This window comes from Neomonachus schauinslandi, chromosome 4 (assembly GCF_002201575.2).
Source record: "Neomonachus schauinslandi chromosome 4, ASM220157v2, whole genome shotgun sequence".
NCBI classification, from domain to species: domain Eukaryota; kingdom Metazoa; phylum Chordata; class Mammalia; order Carnivora; family Phocidae; genus Neomonachus; species Neomonachus schauinslandi.
Genome location: NC_058406.1, coordinates 169,698,958 through 169,717,959, shown reverse-complemented (window position 1 = coordinate 169,717,959; position 19,002 = coordinate 169,698,958). Strand labels below are relative to the sequence as shown.

General features: G+C 38.6%; 1 pseudogene; it reads right to left on the bottom strand.

Moving 5' to 3' along the window:
* Positions 1-1,368: 1,368 nt before the first annotated feature.
* On the bottom strand, positions 1,369-1,544 carry LOC110579213 (annotated as a pseudogene).
* Between the last annotated feature and the right edge of the window lie 17,458 nt (positions 1,545-19,002).

Below are 19,002 nucleotides of genomic sequence, written 5' to 3'. Positions count from 1 at the left end.
TGACTGAGAAGAAGCACAATGGCTTCATAAACTTCAGTTTATGGGAAGTTCAGTTTAAGGGAAGGTTGCCTTTTATCTTGGATTGAGTTGGGTTGTCGAGTTGAAAAAGTCAAATACAATCATTTTTTTAACCAGGTCAGGAGAGGATTGTACACATTCCCTCAGAAAGAACGGAGGCAGGACACATCCCACTTTTTAAGACAACACGTGATGTGTCTCTTCCAGTAAAACACAAAGAACATTGATGAAAGTCTTAAGGAAATAAAAATGTTGGAAAAAGGATCTCTGGGATCAAAGTTGAAGGGCTGTTAAATGAAGCTATCAGTACCATCCCTGTACAAAGGAACTTTGAAGTTCATTGAGTCCAACTCAGCTGCCTCAAATCTTTGTTGAAATTGAGTCAGGACCTAAAGAAAGAGAGGGAGAGAGAAGGCTCCTTATCCCAAAGGAATCAACTGCAATCCAGTTGATTTTAGCACCGAGCTCAAGATTGTACAGCTGGCTACAAACCCTGAGGCTAGCATCTGGGTCTCTTCTATCCAGATGTTTTGGCCTGCTTTATAATGCAGAAAACCTCAAATTAGCAATTTCTGGGCAGCTACTCTCCTCTTAAATCTGACAGATTGAGGCTATGCTTCAATCCATTCCCCTCAAAGAGAGTTGTAAATTATAAGCTTTTCAGGTTTATGGGTCTTTGACATTTAGACTTTAAATAAAAAGCCACCCTGTGCTGTCTACAACAATACCTGAAATTTTCAGTACCATGAAGAAATATCTTAACCTATCAAAAATAGATCTTCTAAAGTTCTTGCCCTCAAACAAATCGTTGCCATACTACCCACTTTGGAAGTGCACAAGGCCAGAACAAGTTTGGATGTCTCACTTATTTTATATCTGGGCTTTGGTTGCAGATTGACTTAAACTGGAGAAAATTACCCCACTTCTTTGAGCCTTATTTTCCTCATCTGAATAATAATGGAGATAATACATTTCAAAGTTACTGTGCAATCAAGACAGCCTATGAACCGTCCCTAGGAAAGATATTTGCCACATAACAGAAATTTAATAAAATTTTCTTTTCTTTTCCCCTCCTTCCTAAGCAACTAACTTCATTTATGTTCCTTTCTTCTTCTTCTTCTTCTTTTTTTTTTTTTTTCATTTGTTCCTTCCTTCTTAAAATTTCTTTCCATAGCAAACCACTGGACCAAAGGCTGGGACATTTAACTCAAATACCGAGGAATTTTACTTCTCAGAAATGCATTTTATCTTAACTTTTTTTTCCAGGTTCATAATGTATTGTGGGGACTATCACATGATGAGTGGACATTAGCTTCTCCAGGGATGGGAACTTAACAGCTTAAAACACATTTATGTTGCTTTCACAGCTAGTGTGTTTTTAGGCTGTAACTTGAAGTATAAGACCATCACAGCAAGACCTCCATATGTGGTCAGGACACAGTTCATTCTACCTGTGAGAGTATAAGAGTTAAATTTTTTTGGATACCAGTGAAATGGAACGGGGCAGCAGTTTCTGGACCTGCCATGATTTCAATCTTGCAAAAGGCGCCAATTCCACTGGTTGTGTCCTTCAGTGCACTTCAAAAATGCATTTTAAATCCCCCATTTGGTGGCTTCTATCCAGCCTGAAGATTTTTTTCCCCAGGAATAAGGGGACTTCTTTTCCTTTAGACACAAAGCAGGTAAACTGTTATAATTGCCTAGTATGTTCTGACTTCGAGAAGAGCACTTAACTCAATACAATTTTGTGTCTGACCAAGTAGATATTCTGTAATGCCTAAAACATGGTAGGGGGACCAGTAGGAGCAGCATGGCATTGACATCCGATGGATTTGGGTCCTGGCCCTCCCGTGTTTTGGTTGACTCTTAGTGAAAACCCCAATTTCTTCATTTGTCAAAGTCTAAGAACTCCTCTGCTACAAACCTCATAGGACTGCTGTCAGGCTCAATAAAAATAATAGAAGGGAAAGGCCACCGGAAATTCAGAAAAATTCTTCAGATTTGAATTCCTGCTATGAGTTCTGAGCATTAGGAGACATTCATATTGGTTCCATGCAGAAGTCAGACTGGGGCCCTGAGTCCTAATGGACACTTTTTTTCATCCTTATTGTTATCACCCCAGCCACATTGCTCCATCCACTCTTGCTCCTCTTTATTTTTCCATGGAACAGTTGGTGTGAGGTCATGTCATTCGTCTGCTTAGAAGCCTTCAAGTGTTTTCTTCTCTTGGGCTACCATGCTCCACAAGGTTCTCCATATTTGCCTTTGTTTCCATGACCTTCATGGAACTCCTATCTTTCTTCCTTATTACACTACACACTTGCACTCTTTCTGCTCCTCAGCCAAGACAAGCTTGTTTCCACTTCAGGATCACTACCTGTTGCTATTTATTTGCCATGTAGGTCACCTCCTTATCTGACCATGCTCCCTAAAATGACATCCCCATTCCCAGTCACTTTCCAACACAGTATCCTGTGATTTTTCTCAACACATTTATCATTAATGGAAACGAAAATATTTATTTATTTGTTTACTTGATTGTTGTCTCTCTCAGCACCTAGAGTATCAATAAAACCCCTAGAGCAGGGGGATAGTCTAGATTTCAGAGCCTAGAACTATGCTTGATAGATTGAAAGTGCCCAGTGACTATTATTTGAATGCACACAGGTCTAAAATAATGGTGCTAACGGCTCAACTTCTGTAAATCTTGTACCTGCCTCCCAAAATCAAATTTTAAAAAGGGATTTTCCTCTTCTCTGTTATTCATTTCCACAAATCAAGAACTTACCCAAGTGAGACCCAAGGAAATACTTAAAACTGGGTGACTTGATTGTATATAGACTGTGGATCCAAAATTGTTTTTATCCATGTTTTAATCAATATTGCTTGAATGTGTATTAAGCACACAAACCAGGGTTTTACATTTTTTTACTGTCTTTGATAGCTGGCAACATTTTTTTGTGTGTCTGGGTATCTGGAGAAGATAATTTTAAAAAAGGAAATACACAAATTCTGTGTGCATTGATGACCACAGCTATCACTTGCCTACTTTTCAGCTCCACCCAGGAAAAGTCCCACCCAGCATTGCCAAGAATCTAGGCACTGGATGGCAATTTGGAACCAGTAATAGTTTTCCACAAGTACATTTTTGGCAGAAGAAACAGCTAGAGATTAGAGAGTGTAAAGAGGGCTTAAAGCTTCCATTGACCTTCTGGGACCTCGACTGAGGCTGCTTATGTTGCTGTGACCCCCATTAGATGGCCACTTTCCAAACTGTTCAGAACATTACTTCTGGGCATGTAGAGCTGATATCTCACTGCATGGACGAAAGCCCAGGCTGGACAAGATCCAGTTAAGAAAGCATCTCCATTGGAATGATACTATCTGGCAAGGGACGAATCCAGTGATGCCATAGGTATTATCTGTCTTTCCTTTCTATGCCTGAGTCATTTCCTTCATAGACCAGATAACAGGCAGTCTACAGAAATATAACTGGGTGAGAATCTGTATATAAACACTCAAATATTTCTTCAGAGTTGATCTAGTCCAGCTGAACTTCTGGAGTCAGATGGATATGGGCCCCAGCTATAACCTCATTCTCTTTCTACCATCATGAATGAGAACATATGGACCAGTTGTTTTGTTTTGTTTTTTTATTCTAAACCCACTGGTAAAATCATTTTTCCCCCTGTTTAAACTAAATTGACAGGTGTGAATGGTATAGTGGATGAAGGCTTAGATTTGGAGTAAAAATGGTAGATAATCATTTTAATTAAGCTGATTCCTATTCATGACTAGTTCACCAGTCCTGATTAGTTTGCTCAACCTGTCATATCATCCTGTAAGGCCCACGTGAAGTAACAACCTACTCTGTGGAGCTTTTGGATAGTCACTAAACAAGTCAGTAACTCCATCTTTTATTTATTTATTTATTTGTTTGTTTATGTATGTATGTATTTATTTTTAAAGATTTTATTTATTGAGAGAGATCACAGAGGCAGAGGGAGAGGGAGAAGCAGACTCGCCACCGAGCAGGGAGCCCAATGCGGGGCTTGATCCCAGGACCCTGAGACCATGACCGAGCCGAAGGCAGATGCCCAACCGACTGAGCCACCCAGGCGCCCCAGTGACTCCATCTTTTATTTCTAAATGGCACTTGTATTTTCCAGTAATAATACCCTTAATATACTGTATTTAACAATTTAAAAGTTTCTCCTTCTAACAGGCTGTGATATGCACAAGGAGGAGGGCTATGTCTTACTCATCTTTGCAAACATATCTTACCAACATGAAATGCTTATCTACGGAGGACTTTGCATTTGCTGATCAAGTGAGAAATAATTGATCAAGTGAGTGAATAAAAGTTATTTATCTTAGTTTAGCAAAAAATACAGAACCCTTAAGTCAATGACAAGTAAATTTTGGTTGAGTGCTTGCCAAATGACAAGCAGTTTTGAATACATGATTTCATTAACACTAACCAAGCCTATAAATTAAATATTAATACCCCCCCCTTTTTTTAGTGAGGAAGATGTCATGAAACACAGGGTTCAGGGAGCGAGTGCCAACTTCAAGACCTCAGAAGCAAAAAAGCATCTCATTTAAAACGAATTTGTTCACTATGTGGCCAAATTTGTGTTTCACTGAACTTAATAGAAATCAAGCTAAGTGGCATTAACCCGAGATATTCCTCAGAATAGTGACATTTGCTGTTCAACTTATTCATCTTCCATAATAACCCCATTGTATAGATGAAGAAATTGGGACTCAGCAGTATAAAAAACTTTTTTAAAGTCTATGATGAGGCAGAATTAATTCAAAACAGATTTGCCTCCTTCAAGTCTGATGTTCTCTCCAATTTCTCATAACCTCCTTACAATTGTTTCTTTTTCTATAAATTCTAATAGCGTTACATTAAATCATATCTCAATAAACACAATTTTTGCAGGGTGTTAAATAATGGAGTCCATTTATGTTATTCTGATTACCCAAAAAACAAAGATATCTGTTTATTTAACAATATGCAGCTCAGCAAATCTAAAAGAATCTAAAGAATCTAAGATTGGAGTGGTTAAAAGAGCAGGTTTGGGTTAAAGGTGTGAATTAGAATCCTACTCTGCCATTCATAAGATGGGTGACCCTGGGTTAGGTTACATAGACTCAATGAGGCTATGTGTTCTCATTTTTAAATAATCCTTTTCTTGAATGCAATGGAACACGACTGGCTAATCAGAGCAGAGAAGGAATGTACTGGAGTTTCTAATGAGGAAAGACCAGAGAGCCAGGCAAAGAACACGGTAGAGACATAGTAGGTCTAGATAAGTAAAGGAGAATTCTCATCCTGATTCCTACTCTTTCCCATGCCCACTTCCCACAAGGAGTGAGCTTCAGCCCAGTTTCTGTCTTTGTTTAAATTCTCACAAGGGAGATTCTGATTGGTCCACAGGTCCATTGTGATAGGTCCCATGATTACTCTTCAGCTAAGATTGGGCAGAGCTCTTCATTAGTCATTGCCATCAATTCTGTACACAGTAGAGAGGAGGTCATTCCCTAAAAGGTAGCAGAAATCTTCTTACCGAAAAAACCCAGGAGTCCCCAAACACCAGACATCTATGGAACTCCTTCATAGGGTTATTGTGAAGATGGTGATGGAAAATCAGGAACTCAAAGGAGGGGAAGAGAAAGGCAGAGATCTTTGGTCTTAGAGCCACAGATTGCTTGATTAATACCAGTATTAATGAACGGGGTTTCATGATTTTAGACTCAATTTTAGATATTTTAAATTTTAAAAAGCCCTGTGAAATTGACTTATTACTATTATCATTAGTTGGGGAATCAGGAATTGTAAGAGCTTGACCTTGCCTGTTATGTTTCTATATTTATAATACTTCCTCTATGAGGTTAAAGAAGATCCTTTGTAAAAGGGAGATACTGAAATATCAACCAGAAACATAATTTCAGGTCAAAAGAAACATCGGACATAATCGGGTCCATCTTCATCAGAGAGAAAAGCTGAAGCTCAGAAGAGAAAAGGGACTGGCAAAGCGTATTTTGTAATTATAGGTTTTTATCAGTTATATGGAGAATGGGGAACAAAAGGCCAAGTGAATGAATGAGGTAACCTATAAAATCCTTTTTTTATACATGAGATTCTTGAAGTCAATGTGTGCCTGGCTGTTCTGTGGGCCTAAGTCATGATTTATACATCATGAAGATGAGCTGTATGTTAGGGGTCAGACCTCCAGAAGCAGTAGACAACCATTAACACTAAGCCAGTTCTTGGAATAAAAAGCCAAATGGCCTGGTCTATGAGCTGGGGAAAGGAAGTCGTGAGAGAGATGGAGATCTGGTCTGAGATGGAGATCTGGTCTGCGGGAGGGACTAACGCTCTCTGACTTACCTTCTGCGGACAGGGGCTTCATTTGTTCAGAGCTCACTGCTTAGACAAAGGAAGTTTCTTAAAGATGCCTAACCTTCTGTCTTTATTTTTGGAAAGAAAAAAAAAAGCCCAAATTAAAAATAAATAAATAAAGGTTCCATATGCCATTATTACAGCTTTTTGGAAGTTTAACAGAGAACATGGCATTCTGGAACACAGAAGTACCCTGAGCTCCCTGTAACAAAGAGGAAGGACCGTGGCAACCAGCCCCCATGACAAAGCTGTGCTCAAACTTCAGGCTTCCCGAGGGTTGGTGATGATGGGTTTCATTTAGGCCTGGTTGGGCCCCCCAGGTAGAAGACTTCGAGACTGGTTCTGAATCAACTCTGTCATGCAGTACTTGGGGTGCCAGATTTGAGATGGAAAAAAAAAAAAAAAAGCAAAAAAAAAAACATTCTCCAAGTCCAGAAAAGTTTGGCTCAAGCCTATGCATATAATAAAAAAAATAGCAAAGAGGAAAAGAGTGTGTGTTTGTTCTTATAAAATATGGAGTCAGTGCTTTTATGTATTATCAGACTTCAGTGTCAGACCTCAGTCACAGCTGTTGCTAAATGCATCTGAGAAAGAACTGGAAAGTGAGTACCCAGGGTGGGATTATGCGTATCTTTGCCTGACGAATCTGTGGATTTCAACAGCCCCGATAATTACAGGGCAGGGCAGCCCAAGCACTGGCTTTGACAGAGAGACTGGGTTCCACATTCGGTGTAGTAACTTAAGCCACCCTGGGTGTCCAACCTCTGCTCTCAATCTACCCTCAGAACAGGCTGTCCCTCAGGCTTTGTCTACTGAACCCAAGAGGGAAGGGAAGGAAAGGGGAATTTCTGTGCGCCTCTTAAAACTCCAGCCAAGTTCAGGCTTCAAAAGGCAAATGAGAGCTTCCCATATCCCTGCTCCTGACCTTTCCTGCAATTCAATCTCCAGGAGTTGAAGGGTTTTAAATCAGTGCGTCTCCATCCTGTTTGGAGGGTGTCATGGGAATCTCCAAACAAAGTCGTATTTCACTTTTACTCCATCCAGCCTGTGGGAATGTGGTGTGAGCCTTGATCAGCTGTGCCAGTCCCCAGCACTTAGGTTTGGATGGCACGGTGCCCGCTCTCTGGTGGTGGACAGGTTTAGTGATTAAATTCAATTTAGATGCGGAGTGTCGAGGTTTTGAACGCGAGCTGCAGAATCACATTGCCTCTGGTCAGATTTCCGCGCCACTACTTAAAAATGGTGTCAGCTTTGTCTAGTCGGTTAAATCCCCAGTCTGTTTCTCCATCTAAAATAGAGAGATGAGAATAGCAAGCATTGGCTGAGTTCTTACTCTATGAAGTATGTTCAAAGCACGATATGCTTCCGACTCATGTAATCTTCATAATATTCCTACAATGCAGGTATGCTTATCATCATTGTCACCCCTGGTTTATTGAGAATAACAGGGCACTGAGTGATTAAATATAGCGCCCTGGGTGGCAGGCTTGCACACAGTGGACAGGCATTTAAACCTAGCAAGTTTAGCCCCAGTGACACAGTGCCTACTTACTATGCTACATTGCTTCTCCAACTTTGATGGAAAGGAACAGTATCTAACTCAAAGGGTTCTGGTGGTCCTAAATGAGCTCTGTATGGTCCAGTACCTGGACCATAGTAAAAACTTCATAAATGCTAATGACCATTGATGATGGTGATGGCAGCGTGACAGTTATGGGAATGTGATGATGCTAACAATTGTGAAGTTCGAGAAAATGTACATCCATCCTTCTCAACCACGTGTCACCTTCTTGAGGACAGGAATCCAGGACAGTGGAGTTTCTCATCCCCTGGAACTGGTGGAAAGGGAATGAAGCTCCCACCTCTTTAGAAATAAAGCCCTACCGTCTTAAAATAAAATCCCCCCGCTCCCCAGAAAGGGCTCCACTGTCCCTGGGTTACTGCAGAAGGGCGGGAAAGATGAAAAAAAGGAAAAGAGTCAAAGCAAGAATTTCTCTGCCCTCCTTCCCCAAATCTGACTGATCCTTCAGGCCCTGCCCTAGGTGATTGCCACCACAAATTTGTCGGGTGCACCTTATTTTACAATTTACCTGATTAAGACATTAGGGCATGAAAGAGGTTAAGAAACCTGCTGAGATAGCACAACCACAACCACAACCACAACCTCTGAGCCACGGTTTCATCTAGGACCACGGTGCCATGCTGCTGCAGTGCTCATCAGTCACTGTAGGTAGAAAATAATTGAAATAAACCTTACAGCATCCCCAAGGTCAGCATCATCACTGACTCTTCACAGCATTCTCTCATGTGACAAATGCTTATTGAGCATCTTGTCGATATGAAGCCTGCGCTGCCTGATGGCTTCCACCAGCCCTGCCACAGACCATTCAGAAAGTGTCTGGTCAGTGGAAAGCAGGGCTCCAGAGCCATTAGCAGGACGCAGCTGTCCGGGAAGATATTAAACAAGGACACAGACTCATAATTCCCAACAGTTGGGAATCTGTTCTTTTAAATACCCTTCAGCTCCTCTTTAGTTCTCTGCAAGCAAAAATAGTTCAGTTGCCAAGAAACCTATGTGTGGTGATAACTTCATGCTAAACAGATGTACAAATCTGTTGTTAAATGAAATTCTAAAAGATTGCTCTTTAATACTTCAACTTATGTTTGTGCAATATAAGATGGGTTCATCATTAACACCCTAAAAATGTTTTCCTGTTTAAATAATGTGAATTAAGACAAGAACACACTGATCACAGAATGCTAGGGACTAAATACTATCAATCTTATCTCAGAGACTGCATAGTTCAACGAAGGTTGAGAAAATCGTTTCTTGGGGTGTTGGGTGGCTCAGTCGGATAAGCATCTGCCTTGGGTTCAGGTCATGATCCCGGGATCCTGGGATCGAGCCCCTCGTCCAGCTCCCTGCTCAGCGAGGACCCCGCTTCTCCCTCTTCCTCTGGCCCACCCCCAACTTATGCTCTCTCTCTCAAATAAATAAATAAAATCTTAAAAAAAAAAGAAAAAGAAAATTGTTCCTGAGGCAAAGCTGTCATATTTCTAAGTTAGCTAAACCCAAGGCACACATTTTATAAAACTAATTGATTTTTAGAATCAGTTTTCTTATGGGTTGAATTGTGTTCCCCCAAAAAGATATAGTGAAGTCTTAATGTCGGTACTCCAGAATATGACCTTATTTGGAAATAGGACCATTGTAGATGTGATGAAATTAAGATGACGTCATTCTGAAGTAGACTCAGCGCTTGGCTCAGTAGAACTGATGGCCTTATAAGAAGAGAAGAGGGACACAGGGCAAAGATTTCCACGTGACGACAAAGGCAGAGATTGCAGTCTACAAACCAAAGAACACTAAGAAGTGCCAGCAACCATGAGAAAGGCAAGAAGCATTCTTCCCCCTACCATTAGAGAGAGCATGGTCCTGCCGTCAACTTGATTTCAGACTTCTAGCCTCCAGGACTGAGAGAGAGTAACATTTCTGTTGTTCTAAGGGGCTCAGCTTTTGCTACCTTGTAAGAGCAGCCTTAGGAAATGAATACATAGGTCATTCTAAGAATAAAGACTAACCTGACTTAAGATAGAAGAAAAGTCTTCCCTGGGTTAGATATTATTCAGTATCTTAGTAATCGTATCGATTTTGCCTGATTTATTTATCTTGCATCCACAGTGCTTAACAAGAATTCAGTGAATGAATGAATGAATGAATGCACTTTTTAAAAGATTTATTTGTTTATTTTTAGAGAGAGTAAGGGATAGAATCTCAAGCAGACTGCCCGCTGCGTGTGGAGCCCGATGCAGGGCTCAATGTCATGACCCTGAGATCATGACCCATGAGATCATGACCCAAGCCGAAACCAAGAGTCAGATGCACAACAGACTGAGCCACTCAGGCGCCCCATGAATGCATTTACTTAAGGTGATGTCTTTGTCTGGATGTCTTCACTCCCTGACTTCTCCACTTCCCCTACCTGGAAGACCTTTACTCATCCTTCCTATCACACTTTGTAATTTTTTCAAGACATCACTTTGTTTCCTGGATAGGAGGGACTGTGTTATCAACCTTCAAAACCTCCAAAATGCTGAACAGTTCTTTGTAGAAAACAAACACTCAATTGCTTAGTAAATATCCATTAGATTGAATTAAGTTAGTTGAATTTTCACTCTTACGTCCATGTTCTCTTTCTCAGTCAAGTCTGTCCCAAGTTCTGCTTCATAATTTACCTGGTTACTGTCCCTTTGTCCCACACTTCAAAGACTGAGATGTTAGAACAGCTGTTCCATTCCCTTTAGGGAACCAATGAACAACTGGGAACATTTTGTCATATTTACTTCATGATTTTTTTGCTGAGATTTTAAAAAGAAATATCAGACATCATGATAGTTTACCACTAAATACCTTAGTATGTATTTCTAAAAGGTAAGAACACTTTCTTATTTAATAACAAGATTATTATTACACCCAATACAACTTACTGTAATTTTATCAATATTATCTAATACCATCCTAGTTCATATTCAGCTTTCCCTAATTATCTCAAAATGTATTTCATGGTTGTTCTATTCAAACTATGATCTAATCAGTTTCCATTCATTGCATTTGACTGTTCAGTCTTTTAAGTAACTTTCAATTTAGACAATTGCCCTATTGCTCTGCCTTCCTTTTTATAACATGATGTTAACTCTATATGATGGGTTTGGAGAGTTTATATTTCTGTTCATCTGTATGTTCAAAGTTCATGCATAGTAAAAAGTTTAAAAAAATAATCAAGTTCAAAATGGATCATAGATTTAAATGTAAAATATAAAACTCTAAAGCTTTTATAAAATGATATAGGAAAAAAATCTTTGGGACCTAGGGCTTGGTGAAGAGTTTTTTAGCCATGACACTAAAAATCACCATTCTTTTTTTTTTTAAATTTTTCTTTATTTTATTATGTTATGTTAATCACCATACATTACATCATTAGTTTTTGATGTAGTGTTCCATGATTCATTGTTTGTGTATAACACCCAGTGCTCCATTCAGTACATGCCCTCTTTAATACCCATCACCAGGCTAACCCATCCCCCCACCCCTCTCCCCTCTAAAACCCTCAGTTTGTTTCTCAGAGTCCATAGTCTCTCATGGTTCATCTCCCCCTCCGATTCCCCCCCTTCATTTTTCCCTTCCTGCTATCTTCTTCTTCTTCTTCTTTTTTTAAACATATAATGTATTATTTGTTTCAGAGATACAGGTCTGTGATTCAACAGTTCTTAAAAAGAAAATTGGTAAATTGGATTTTGTCAAAAGTAAAAATTTTGCTTTGAGAAACACCCTATTAAAAGAATGACAAGACAAGCTACAAACAGGGAGAAAATATTTGCAAACGTCATATCTGACAAAGGACTAGTATTTAGCATACATAAAGAATATGCAATACTCAACAGTAAGAAAACAATCCAACTAGAAAATGGGTGAAAGACATGAATAGAAGAGGGTATATTTCACCAGGAATGACATTCAGATGACAAATAAGCACATAAAAATTTGTTCAGTATCACTTGCCATTAAGGACATGTATATTAAAACCATGATGAGATATCACTACACACTCTTAAGAACTACAAATAGTGACAATACCAAATGTTTATGAGGATGCACAGAAACTGGATATCTCATACACAGTTTTTGAGAACACGAAATTGTAGAGTTACTTTGCAAAATCATTTGGGAGTTTCCTAAAAATAAAAAAAACTAAAACTAAATATATACTTGCCATACAACCAAGCAATCATACTCTTGGACATTTATTTCAAAGAAATGAAAAATTATGTCTACATGAAAACTGGTACATGAATGTTCATAGCATCTTTATTCATAATAGCCCCAAACTAGAAACAACCCAAATGTCCTTCAATGGGTAAATGATTAAACAAACTGGTACATTCATCCTAAGTAATATTCAGCATTGAAAAAATAAACTATTGATATACATAACAACTTGGATGGATCTCAAAGGAATTATGCTGAGTAAAAAAAAAGTCATTTTGAAAAGGTTATATGCTATGGTTATTCCATTTATATAACATTCTTCAAATGGTAAAATTATAGCTATAGAGACCAAAGTAGTGGTTGACAAGTGTATGGGATGGTAAGGGGGTGTAACTTGAGGAGATCTTTGTGGTGATGGAATAGTTCGGTATCTTGATTGCAGTGATGGTTACATGTATCTACACATGTGATAAATATGATGTAGATCTATATACACATATTGTACCAAAATCAACTTCCTGGTTATCATATTTCACTATAGTTATCTAAAATATAAACATTGGGAAAACTGGGCCAAGGGTTCATGGGACTTGCCTGTACTATCCGTGCAACTTCCTGTGAATCTATACTTATTTCAAAACAAAAAGTTCAAATTAATCCAAAAATAATGGTTGCATTCCAGGCAATTTCTGGACTCCATGCATCATCATCCCATCTTCTTACACCTAGTTTAGCACCTCTTTTTCCTGAACTTTACCTTTCGGTCTGGTTTATCTCTTGGGTTCTCTTCTCTACAGCATTTAACTGTCCATGCCAAATCACAGGGGCGCTGTGCTTCTCAAATCAGAACTACATAGGAGGCTTGCTAAAACACAGTTTCCAGGGCCCAGCCCTAAATATTCTGATTCAGGAAGACTGGGAGGTGCCAATAAGTGACATTTCTAACAAATTCTCAAGAGATGCTGATGGGGACTGCACTTAGTAGTCGTGTCACAGTGTTTTGTATAAAGCTGATAGTCAAGACCCTTGGAACATAGTCTCCACCTTATATGATGTTCATCAACAGAATTTCACTGAGCCTTGGTTTTTGAAAATGTTAGGTACTTAGCTTATGGGATTATTGTGAAAAAGATGAAGAATAGCAAGCTACTGAAATAAAGGATGTGAGGTCTAGGGTCACAGAGGTAGCCAGGGGCACTCAGGTTTAAAGAGTCAGATCTCTTTAACTCTCAGCACATTCCTTTCCCCTATATCTGGCGATCACTTCTGTAACTCACTTAAGAGTCCTGACTATCTTATACAACTGACACTTCTTGAATATCAATTTACTCGCCCACTTCACCTCACTCAGTAAAACCTAGTTCAGACACTACTTACTGATTCAGCTCTGCTCTGGGGTATAATTCTGCCACAAAAACCCACAGTGGGAAACATAAATCTGGGGAAATTTCTAGATGTATATTGCCAAGGATAGTATGGCTTTGTAACACTACATGCTGCTTTAAAAAACTATTACCTAGTTGAAACTTTTGTAGTGGACCACAAATTGGGGCACCTGGGTTTTCTAGGTCTGGCTCTGCCATTAAAGGTCTCTGACCCTTGGCAAGACACAGATCCTCCCTTGTCTCCAACTTTCTCCTCTGTAGAATAAGACATTTGACTGGCTGGTCTCCAATGGCCCTGCAAGCTCCAAGATTCTGATTGTACCAAAGAGATTTTTTTTTTAAAGATTATTTCTTCGGGGGCACCTGGCTGGCTCAGTTGGTGGAGCACGTGACTCTTGATCTTGGAGTCATGAGTTCAAGCCCCATGTTGGGCCTAGAGATAACTTAAAAATTTTTTTAACAAAGATTATTTCTCCACTCTTCTCCCTACCTTGCTAATTAATAGTAGTGGTGAGGATCAGGGAACAAAGCATAGATTTGGAATCTGATTCAGATTAAATCTAGTTCTGTCAATGATCAACAATGCTAACTTGTCCAACTGACATAATTTTTATGGACTTTTGTTTCCTTTTCTACAAAATGAATATAATAATACATCCCTCCTAATTTAGTTACCATTATGAAATACTATAACGTATATACAAAAGCTACAGGCATAAAGCAAGGTAGCATTCTCTGATCCTTCTATATTTTCTCTTCCTGTTTTTATCCCCCTCTCTCTCTCTCTCTCATCCTCCCTTCCATCTTACATCTTCACTCACAGAATTCTCTTTTCCATATATGCCCTTGATATACATTTGCTGGGTACTAAGAAAATAAGGCCCTATTCATCAATTCAACAAATATTTAACTAGTACCTAACATATGGCTGGCAAATTCTTAGATTTGTGTGGAGTAGTCCTAAAAGGATAATTTCCTATTTTTCCCAGTCCAAACTCCTTGCTACATTGATTCTTGAAGGTATTGCTGTATTCTCCATCATCTTTATGTTTCTGTAACAGCATAACAACTTCCTGACATCTGAGAAATGAAGTCAACCCCAAATCAGGAAAGCCATTGAGTTTTCAATGCAATTTATATTTATTATCTCATTTTGCCCCCTTAAAAGACAACCTTATGAGTATTCTATCAAGGGTTTTAGCTCCACTTTACAATTGAGACAACTCAAGCATGAAAAGATCAGGTCTCAACCTTGAGCTCTATGTGATTTTTTTTTTGCCAAACTAGTTCATTTCTGCTGCGGAGACTGGCTAGCTGTTCACCAAAACCACTTCCTCTTCTTTCTGTATACACAGAGAGACAACTGCCTTGCAGTTCAGTGTGATCACATATTCGAGTTCCAGTCAATGGAATGTGAGTGGAAATGTGTTGAATACCACTTCTGGATCTGGTCTAAAAAGCTTCCAGTAAGATTTTCCATGCATTATACATTTCTGTTTGTTACAGCAACTAATATTGCCTTAACTTATAATCATTTCCTGTCACTCTAATGCTTCTATTTCTCCTTTTCCCCAAACATTCTGTACCTTTGCCTCTCTTCCTCACAATGTTTGCCTTTCATGAAATGCACTAATTTTCTGTCTATCCTTCAAGGCTCACATCATGTGAGCACTATATCATGTGAGCTGCAGGATGTCTTCCCTAAAATCCGTTCAAGTACTCTATCTCTAAATACTTGTAGCATGAACAATCCGTATTATACATTTTTGCTACTTGATTAAATTGGAAAATATTGGTCATGTATATTGGGTTTCACTCAAATCAAATTGTCTTAGATCACCACATACCCATGATAGCCCATGAGGTATTGAACATACAGTAAGAACTTAGTAAATTTCTGCTGATTAATTGAAAGTTACTGGTTTGATAAGCAAAATGGAAAATACCTGACCATTTCCTAGCTATTTATTAATTTTCAATGATTTATTGAGTATCTATTATGAGTTTGGCATTGCTCTAGAAACCAAGACCAAAGTAAGCACACTACCTCATTTATCTACCCTTCAGAGTGAGTGTCTTCACTTTTTCCACCCTAGAGCCTCTCTCTTGGAGTTGGCTGCTTTCTATGCATTGGCAAGGGATATCTATATAGTTTGTTGAATAGACTAAGCCTTAAATCCAGACAATTTGACGGTCATACTCTGGATTCTTAATTTTTTCAGTGCAAACTGGGACAATATCCTTATTTTCCCTGTACCTCTAGCTCTGCCACCATAAAACAGAGAGAGTCATGTGTAACTTACAAGGTTGTCATGACAATGAAATAAATAGTATATTTAAAGAGAGGGCCTAAACCTGAATGAATACAGCAGATGCTCAGATAAGGTGAGTTCCCCCTTAGTGCAGCCTATTCATTTTGAAAGATGGCATCTTTCCCGGGGGACACATAGACATTTAGAATTACATTTGAGGTCGAGTAGGTGACCAGCCTAGTGGGCCTAGAGTACCTCTCTGCCTCGTGTTTAAGAACTCCCCAAAGATCTTTAGCTGGGACCTTTACAGAGAAAATACAGGAACAGAGAATTTGTACCATCTTTATATTCAGGAGGAGGACAGAAGAAAACTGTTGATTTATTAGACATGCGAGGTTGGGCGACCCTGACATTCTTCCTAATTTCTTGAGTCTTTCTCTGATTTACTTAGTCTTTCAGCCTTACAGGGCAAATTAATAACAGTTTAAGCTTGTTTCATCCCTATGTCATGATGATTATGCAGTGTGTGAAATGTCCATACTTGTAAATGAGACAGTTTAGGGGAATATGAGAACATAGCATTCAGGCTCTGAGAAGCAACCCACCAGGCCAGGATGGGGGAGATGTGGCTAAACAGCTGCACGTGTGAGAGGGATTAATGATTTCAGTTGACTGCCAGCCCAACATGAGTCACCAGTGTGCTGAGGCTGCCAAGAGGATAATTTGATCTGGGGCTGAATTAACAGAGCTGTAGTGTCCAGACCAAAGGGAGTGATACTCGCGCTGTCTCGGCATGAATCAGACCACACCTAATGTACTGCAGCTTTTATTTACCCCAAACACCCATTCTTTATAGTGGACTGTACCAAGAGGAGTTTATTATATTATGACAATGGATTGTCTAATAATTGTGTTAAGAAATGTATTCCTTTACCCTATCTCTATTCTAGAATTTACCACGCAAGTTGTGTTATTTTATACGTAGGTATTTGCATCATTGAGGGCTAGGAACACATCTTTCTCTTTTGTCTATCTGGTGGTATAAATGGGACAGAAAATTTTTGGTTCTTTTTTATGAAAATGGATCAGTTCTAGAAGCAGGGTCTACTGTATGGAGCTTGAATGTTGTAGTCAAACAGACCTGGATTCAAATCCTGTTTAAACTATTAGGAACAAGAAAAATTACAGTTAGTTGCTCCTCTAATTTCCAGTTCTATATTTTGGGGTTAGAGTGTTTTTCTTCCTACTCTTGCGTACATGCAACCTACTAGACACAAGCCCATAGACATCTATCATCCCTATCTTTCTTTTATACAAAGCAATAAAGCATTGGATCCTGGGAGCTATGTCTCCATAATAAAGAAATTTTGGAAGTTAGGCAGGGAACAGGGCAATGCAGAAATGGGAATCTGGTAAGATGACATACTGGGGATTTTAGCCAGAGTGATAAAGAATCAGGCACTAGACATTAGACAGAATCCCATTTCAAGTTACCAGAGTTAAAGCAGGTGAATTCATAACTAAAAATGGGCTCAAAAAAACCCCTATCAAATACCCCCCTTAACACTTCCTCTTTACCTCAGCTATTAATCTGGACACAAGATTGAACTAAGAGCAAACTGAGCAGTGAGAGAAGCCAAGGGTAATTCACACAGAAATTTGTTGACAAATACCATGTCTGGATAGATCTCTCCTTCTTTCAAAATTAATTTAAATGAAGCAAAGCAAAAAACAAACAAAAAAACAAGTCTCAACATTAGAAATATATGGAAATGGGAGAAGTGTGTTATTCTGAAGACTCAAAAGAAGGAACTATGTCTAAAATATATTTTATGTAGGAAGCTAAGAAAATTTAAAACAAAATCTTGAAAAGGAATGTGACAGATTCTTTATGAAATAGAGAAAAAATAATGAAATTTGGCATTTTGAAGTAGAGTGCTTTGTAACAAATACAAATAAAAAGGAATGAGCTACTGATAATATCAATATCATGGATGAAACTTAAAAGCAATAAACTAAGACAAAGAAGACAGAAAAAAAAGACCACACATACTATATGATTCCATGTCTATGAAATTCTGGAAAAGGCAAAATCAGTCTAGAGCAACAGAAAGCAAACCAGTGGTTTCTAGGGCTGGGACTAGGGAGGAACTGGCTGCAGAAAGATGCTGAGAAAAATTTTGTGAAGATGGAACGAATCTCTGCCTTAATTAGGGTGGTGATTACATGAATTTATGCATTGGCCAAAGCTCAGCAATCTGTACGTTTCCGATGGGTGCATTTTGTGTGTGTATATGTAAATTATATATTTTCTATATTACAACGTATCCTAAACACAATTGAAATGAAAATGAAAATGCAAAATAATGGTGGGATATATTTATTCAAACTAACATAGGTAAAGACTTAATGTCTTTGCTATATTGGAAAAATACTTACATTATTATAGAAAATAGCTAAAATACCTGAAGAAGCAATTCATAGAAGTGCATTTGGTTAGTATGCTTTGGAATATATTTGCCACCATTATCAATCAGACAATGCAAATAAAAACAATAATTTTCTAATTTTCTTTTTTAATCCTTTTATCTATTTCACTCATCTTCCCATCTATGTTGCAAATGACAAGATCTCATTCTTTTTTTATAGCCGAATAATATTCCTGTGTGTGTGTGTGTGTGTGTGCATACCATCTCTTCTTTATCCATTCATCTATTGATGGACAGTTGGCCTGCTTCCATATCTTGACTACTGTAAATAGTGCTGCAATAAACATAGGGGCGCATATAATTTTCTCATTTTCAAATATCAGTTTTGAAACAATTAAAAAATACTTAATGATCTGAAAAGTGTGACCAGCATGTTGTGGTGAGAGAATCTCTGGGCCTTTTCTGAAGGCAGTTGGGAAAAACCAATATTCATCAAGTGTCTGAAGATAAATGCTCATATCTTGAACCCAGTAATTGTATTTCTCAGAATGTGTGTTGAGGAAATGTTGAAATTTTGACAAGCATGCATGTACAAAGTCTTATGCTTCACAGCATTCTGTATAATAGGAAAGGCAGAAAAAACCCACATATTGAATAAGAGGGAAATGATGGAAGTATAATAACCTACTGGGCATAACTTACATAATTTATAAGCACATGATAACCTACATGGCTATGA